Source organism: Gossypium raimondii, chromosome 1 (genome assembly GCF_025698545.1).
Source record: "Gossypium raimondii isolate GPD5lz chromosome 1, ASM2569854v1, whole genome shotgun sequence".
NCBI lineage: Eukaryota > Viridiplantae > Streptophyta > Magnoliopsida > Malvales > Malvaceae > Gossypium > Gossypium raimondii.
In genome coordinates this window covers 28258075-28265965 of record NC_068565.1, presented here as the reverse complement: position 1 = coordinate 28265965, position 7891 = coordinate 28258075, and positions in this window count along the sequence as shown.

The window sequence follows — 7891 nt, the reverse complement described above, 5'->3', positions numbered from 1 at the left end:
TTACCGTTCCGATCCGTCACATGTGATCTCACCGACTGAGGTTGAGATTCAGCCAGACATGACTTATGTTGAAGAACCGGTAAAAATTCTAGATAGAGAGATTAAGCAACTAAGGAACAAGAGTATTGCACTTATGAAAGTGTTATGGAATAGGCATGGGGTTGATGAGGCTACATGGGAGCCCGAAGAGGCTATGCGAAAACAATACCCAAATCTCTTCACAGGTAAAATTTTCGGGGACGAAAATCCCTAAAGGGGGAGAAATGTAACATCCTGATTTTGGGCCTAGTCGGAATAGTGGTTTCGGGACCACAAATTCGATGAGAAAAAAATTATTTTTACAATATTTTTGTGGCCCACAATTCTACGGAATGATTTCGGAAAAATTTCGTTCAAAAATTTCGACGCTTGGGCACTCAATTTAGTCAAAAGGACTAAATTGTAAAAAGTGTAAAAGTTGAGTTCTACATGTTAGAGGTGTCCAATTGTTATGAAATTTTAAATTGGAGGTCTTTACATGGTAATTAGACAATTGGTTAAGTTATGGACAAAAATGGACATGAGATAAGTGAAATAGGAAATTTTTAAGTTAGGGGCATTTTGGTAATTTGGTAATTAAAATGAATTAAAAGGGAAGAAGATGTCAAATTGTGGTCATCTTCTGCATTTGGCCAAAATTAGCAAGGGGGAAGCCATAGTTAGGGTTTTCAAGCTTCCAAGCTCCATAGTAAGTGATTTCAAGCCCCGTTTTTAATGTTCTTTACGTTTTTGAAGCCCCGGTAACTTGATTTAGCTTATTCTAGCAATAATTTAACCTAGGGTTCATATTTGGAAAAATAACCATAGGTGAAATGTGTTTATTTTGATGTTTTATGGTAGAATATGAAGCTTGTATTTATGTTAAACAACTTTTGCTAAGCAATTTTAAGTGAAAATGAGTAAAACGACATAATTGGTAAAAATACCTAATGTTCATAAGTAAATGTTAGAGTGGGAATTTGATGTTGCCATAGAGGGGAAAAATGCTCAGCATGTCATAAAACATAAGAATAAGGGATGAAGTTTAATTTTTGAGCTTTGGGGCAAAAGTGTAATTATACAAAAGTTTAGGGGCAAAATTGTAATTTTTCCAAAGTTCGAGTCAAGGATTGTTTTGATGAATGTGAGTATTAAATAAGATAAATTTGATATTATAGATCAAGAAGAATGAAATCCGGAGTTAGACCGAGGAAAGAAAAAGGTTGAAGACTAAGTTGATAGATTTGGCCATATTTTGTACCAAGGTAAGTTTACGGTAAATAAATGCAATAATTTAATAATTATTATTAATGTTGTTATTTTCCAGCAATTATATCTTTATTTCATGAATTTATTTAATGTTGACTCAAGTATGAGATGACAGAGAATCAGTGTTAAAAAGTCCAGTTGAAACATTAGGAATGTATCAGATACAAATGTCATGACATTTGTGTAAAGAGGTCCCATGTAAGACCATGTCTGGGACATGGCGTTGGCACCGAGATAAGAGGTCCCAAGTAAGACCATGTCTGGGGCATGGCGTTGACACCGAGATAAGAGGTCTCATATAAGACCATGTCTGGGACATGGCTTTGGCACCGAGATGAAAGGTCCCCCGTAAGACCATGTTTTGGACATGGCATGGGCACGATATGAGAACTCCCATGTAAGACCATATCTGGGATATGGCATTGGCAGTATAGAAAACATCCCATGTAAGACCATATCTGGGACATGGCTTTGGCATGTTATTATCAGAAAAGAGACCCAAGTATCCTTATCATTCTAATGTGGCTCAATGGGCTAGTAAACAAATTATGTTCCATGAAGTTCAAGTAAAAGCATAAATAGAAAATTCAGGTGAGTTATAAGAGTTAAGAATATATTATGTTATCAATTGAGAACCAACATTTCAGCAACAGAAGAGAAAGTTATAATCATGAGTTATCTAAGTAAACAAGTAAGTGAACGAGTAAGAGATTAAGTAAAAAGGAAATTAGAGATCATGACACTTGAGTATATTTATTTGTGTTAAATGTTGTTCTTTATTTGCTTGAAAACTTACTAAGCTTTATGCTTACTTCTTTTATTTTCCTTCTTTTATAGTATTGTAAAGCTAATTCGGGGATCTTAAAGATGTTGGAGAGCGCTCACACTATCAACAACAACAACTCGGTATTTTATGATGATCAATGTTTGAGCTATGGCATGTATAGGGACTTAGTCATTTTGAATGCATGTCCTTATGATATTGCTAAAGGATGATGTGTAAATATGTGATAATGTTTAGCTATTAAAATGGCTGAGTAAGAATATGTATTGTATTATGAATGCCTAGGTGATAGTTTATACCTAGAAATTATGAAAGAGTAAAAATTTGTAATGAAACAGTTTTGGGACAACAGTAGTGACGTGACTTTGAAAAATCACCAACGATAGTATAAAATGAATTAGAGAGTGAATGATATATAGAATTAAAGCTTACCGAGTATACTTCATATAAAAATAATGGTGAGGGTAAAAAAATTTTATATTCTGAGATATTTGAATTTTGGTTAGACAGGGTCAGAATGGTTTTTGGAGTCCCCTGTTCTGACTTTAGAAAATTATTAAAATTGTATAAATATAATTATGAGTTATAATTTATATGTATAGATTCCTTAGTGAGTCTATATTCTATATAAATAAGTGAGAACACCATATGAAAATAATTTAATGAGAAAATTTATTTTTAGTGAATAAAGGTCATAACTGTCAGGAAATGAAACAGGGGAGAATTTAATGAATAAACTGTACTAATTGGCTTAACCAAAAATTCTGAAAATTTTATGGTAAGATAATATATGAGTCTAGTTTCAGGGAAAATTTACGGATCTAAATTTTGAGTTTCGTAACTCGAGTTATAGTTAAATTAGTGACTTCTGTGCAGGTGCATAGCATTGTGGTGAACAGTGAAATAAATTTTAAAAGCAAATTTTTATGCCCCAAACTAATAAGTTAAGTCAAGTAAGGCCCCATGCTCAATTCCGACAACGGTCTCGGGTAAGGGGTGTTACACTATCCCCATATCAGCTATAATGATTTGATTTTGAGCAAGGTTTGCTCTGTTTCCTTGATTCGGATTTTCGAAGTTCATCTCTTCAGTACTTCTCTGACTTGCTTGCCTTTTACGCTGCCGAAAAGTTTGTTCAATCTCAAGGTCTACAGGGAGTAAATCGATGATTCGGTCAATACTCATAAACACTTGAAATAATCACAGAAAAATTAACTAAGTTAAAATTTGAACAGAAAAATAAACCAAAATGCAAAACTAACAACTTCATAAATAATGACTTTTTTCTTAAAACACAGTCCCCGGCAACGGTGCCAAAAACTTGGAACGACGGAAATGTGTAAGTGTACCCAATCGCAACCAGTAATAAAGTGACAAGTAAATGTCGAGTTATCGTGCCCACAAGGACTGTGAAAAGAATTATTTATGAATGCTATTTAAAACACTTTGGTGAAGAAAAATATTTTGTTTGAAGAGGGTGATTAAAAACTAAGATTTTAAAGTAAGTGAACTAAATAAATAAATCTCAAATGCACGATTTCAAAATACGATTTTAATCAAGATGTCATAATTGTGTTAGATTAATTACATTTCTTAACTTAGAATTATTAAACTCATGTTTATATTGTTATGAATAAGTTCACGGCAACTCGGTAATTTGCTAACTTATGAACATACTCACCTACCAAAATTCATTTATCTCTTAACTATATTCCTATGTCAATTCAATCGATTAAATAAATCTTAATAGGCAAATATGTTATTTCACATACATACTTATTAAATTGAAATAATCTCTTGTACATATCTCTATGTCAATTCAAACAATTAACTCGATTAAATGAGCACATAAAAGACTATGTGAGGTAACAAAGTATCATTACCTTGAAACAGTTTAATCACAATAATCTTGCAAGTTATGCAAGGCAAATGTATCGTCAAATACCGTTGCTAATCTAACCCTCAGCTACCTTAGATGATTAAACATGCACTGATTAAGTATTGTGTCCATTACTTACAATTTCAATCCGTTTAAATAATTAATTCATTAGTTACCTAACAATTGTAATGCAAGAATAACTTAGTCATGATTTTACTTAATCAAGCATCTTACCGAGGCCTATAACAACATAAACACAATTTCAATAATTTTAACAAACGAAATGCAATCAACCTAACAAGAATTAAATTCAAGCTAAATTGATTAAATTAATCATTCCAACAACATAAATATTCATAGATATGTTCAGCATAACAACAATAAAAATTAAAGAGATAGGGAGAAAGAATCAAATCTGGTGTTTTTCCGTGGCTTGACTAGTTGCTCCGTTCTTCCTTCTCTATTGTCCTCATCGACAAAGGCTTCTATGAACACTTAATTGCTGCTCCAAATAGCTGATGAATGCCCCTTTCCCAAGAGGAGAAATCGGCAAGAGAGAAAGAGAATTTTGGAATGGAAAAGAAGGGAGAAAGTGGAGAGAAGAGAGGAAAGATATGAATGCTTGAGGTGTGTTTTTCAAATGACCAGCCTAAGGGGGTTTTTATAGCTGTGGAGGGCTGCTAAAAATAGCTAAAATTATCAGCCAAAGAGCCCTCCCTTGGCCAGCCACACATGTGGCAAGGTTGATAGTTTCAACTTTGCTAATTTAGGCTTGGGGCAAATCTATAAAGCCACCAATTGTGGAGGGGTTTGAATGCAACTTGAACAAGTCTTCAAGGGCCTCTTTGCAAGCTTAAATAATCAGCTAATAAGTTTATTTGGGTCAGCTCTTGGGACGGTTTTTGGGCAGTCCATTTCTTGGTCGATTCGGTTCACTCGGTTTAGTTCAACTAGACCACTTTTTTCATAATTAATTAATAATAATTTATTAACCCAAATTAAATTGGATATAAATTAAAATTAATTATATTATGAATTAATACATATAATTTTGGATCGTCTTAGGCTAAAATTTAGTTCGCCTCGATACTTCAAATTGCTTCTCGGTTTTGTGCTTCTAGCAGTGTCTGCTGAGCCATTTTTCACCATTTGTGCAAATCTATCGAAAATAACCAAAATTCATCAAAATTAATTATAAAATTAACTAAAATTCAACATGTCCATATGTTAAGTGCACTTTAATTATTTTTTAAAAATTAATTATTTTTTCGACAAGAATTTTATCGAAACTGTATGATTTTAAGTTAAAAAGGGTATGTAAAAATGTTTAAATTTTCGTGGTTCCACACGGCCGTGTGTCCCTACTTGGATTGTCCACACAGTCTGAGACACGGGCGTTTGTCTCAACTGTGTGAGTCACATGGCCTGGCCACACGGTTGTGTGACCCCTGTAGTAAAAAATTTGTAACTTTTTCCTAGGCTTTCCAAATGATTTCAAATTGGTCCTAAAATGTTTCTAAGGTATTTTTAGGGCCTTAAAGGCTAGATTTTGGGATGATACGCTTGAAAATGATTCAATTATAGTATGTTTATGATTATATATGTAATGTATGTTAAATGTTCCAATTGTTCAGTAATACTCCGTAACCCCACTTCAGCGATAGACACGGGTTAGGGGTGTTTCACATGTGACCCACTCCAGACTATGTGACAAGAAAATTAGCCTAGTTTCTAAAGCGGCACACGTCCGTGTGAACCGCCAGTGTACGGCACACGTTCTTGTGGTTCAAAAACCACCCCCAAATATACTATAGAAACACGTAAATCCACAAAATAGGTACCCCCGATTACATATGTTTAAGAGAACGCACCTGAAAGGCGATTCCAAAGTACTAACGATCAACCGACACGCCTCAATTATACCAATGTGAAACTTGATTACAAAAAGAAACACACAAAACCTAATAGGAAATTGGTTAAAACAAAATAAACACAACTAAGAGGAACACTAATCAATACCAAAACAACACACTGACGCTTCTCCCACTCAAATCTGAATTGAATGAAGATGATAAAGGGACACAAACCTCCAACGAGACGGAAAGCAACAATGGTATTGGAACAACAAAAAAAGAAAAATTGAAGAACAAGGGAGAAGAAATAAAGGACGTTGGAAAAGAAAGAATACTGATAACCAAAAAGTCAAAATCAAAAATTGGGGGAAAATGACAGAAAACTAACGTGAGGAGAAGTGAGAACGTAAGAAAAATTTTAAGTTTATTTTTTCAAAAATAAAATAAATTAAAATAGACAAAATAATAATTAACAAAATCCTATCAGGTTTTCCAGAATTGGAACAAAAATAATTTCCCCTAAGCGCACATGAGGGCTCAAACACAAGGCCTAAGAGTAAGCTAACACCTTACCACTGAACCAACAAGCTCATTTTATCTTTAGAACACAAGATTAAACCTAAACATCTAACGGTGACCTCTGACTAAACTTGCAAACCTTAATCCTTCTAACCCCAATTTCAAGGTGTGACAATGACCCCTTTAAATAGGCTAAGATTAGAAATCTAATCACACTAAAATATCTCTGGAACAATTAGAATCTAATTGGGAGAAGAAGTCCTGCTTGAAGTCTAAAATGCGACTGTTAAATAAGAGAACACGTCGTGATGTCACAATGTCCCATTCGCCTCATCACGACGTCGTCCATCGCATGTCCCAACGAGCCGACGCTCCTCGTCCCAACGTCGGGCATGTTTTGGCCCTTCTTTGGTTGCTCATCGATTATCATCTAAGGTACCTGCAATGTGTCCGATAAATACGAGGCACACCTCACAATTTCGATGTTGGTAGAGCTCTTAGAGTTATAATTTATATATATATACCATAGCAAAACCAACGTGAAATACAACTTATTTTAAAAAGATGTGGAAACTCTAGTCATGTTGTTTACTTGCCCTATCAGTGGATGGAGCAACTTCTAAAATTGTATAACAATGCCTTGTATCAGCTTAGAGATAACCAACATGACTGGTTGGAATTGCCAAGAAATCAGTGTCTTTCTGCAGAAGATACGGTGCTATCCCTTCAAACACATGTGAGTACATTCAAGTGTCAGGGTTTGAGTAGAACTAATCGTAGGAAAAGCAGCCGACAATGGAGTTTAGAGCTACACTCCAAGCTATGCCATGCAATGAGTAGGTTTCCTCAATAAAAGCTGGAAATTTTTCTTTTTCTTTTGTTCTTTCTAATACACTGTCATTATGAATATTTTTTTCCCCAATTTGATTAATGTTTCAAATAATCCATATGGAGATGAAGATGATGAGTCGGAGGAAAGCAAGGACGAAAATCATTATGGCTTTACGACTCCCGAGTCCTTTGGCTATTTTCAAGCTTGTGTTTTGCTTTGATTCTTTCAAAACGGTGTTGTATATTGATTGTAATTTCCCACCATGTAGTGTGTTAGTGACATCGGAAAATCTTTGGTTGTTAGTATTCTGTTAAGGGAGATAAGCTTTCTCAGGTGTAAATGGAACCATGAAATGTTTTTTCATATAAGAATCATATAAGTTCTTGTCCGTAATGCCAACTTTATACATAAAATGTTTTTTCGATTCTAAATTTGTTGTCTATTTTGCTTTTATTTCCCAATTTTAGGTTTCACGATCAGGTGGGTTATGAGTTAATTCTTTAGTTAAATTCGGTTATTAATTATGCACTATGCATAATTTGTAAATTTAATTCTTATATGTTAATTTGATATTTTTTATCTTTATATTTTTAAAATTTAAAATTTTAATCCTCACCAAATAATAACTATTAAATTCATTAAGTTATATTATTTTCAAATTTTGATACATCAAGTAATGCCACTAAATTATATTATTCAAATTTTGATACATGAGCAATGCTATTTCCATACAAGCA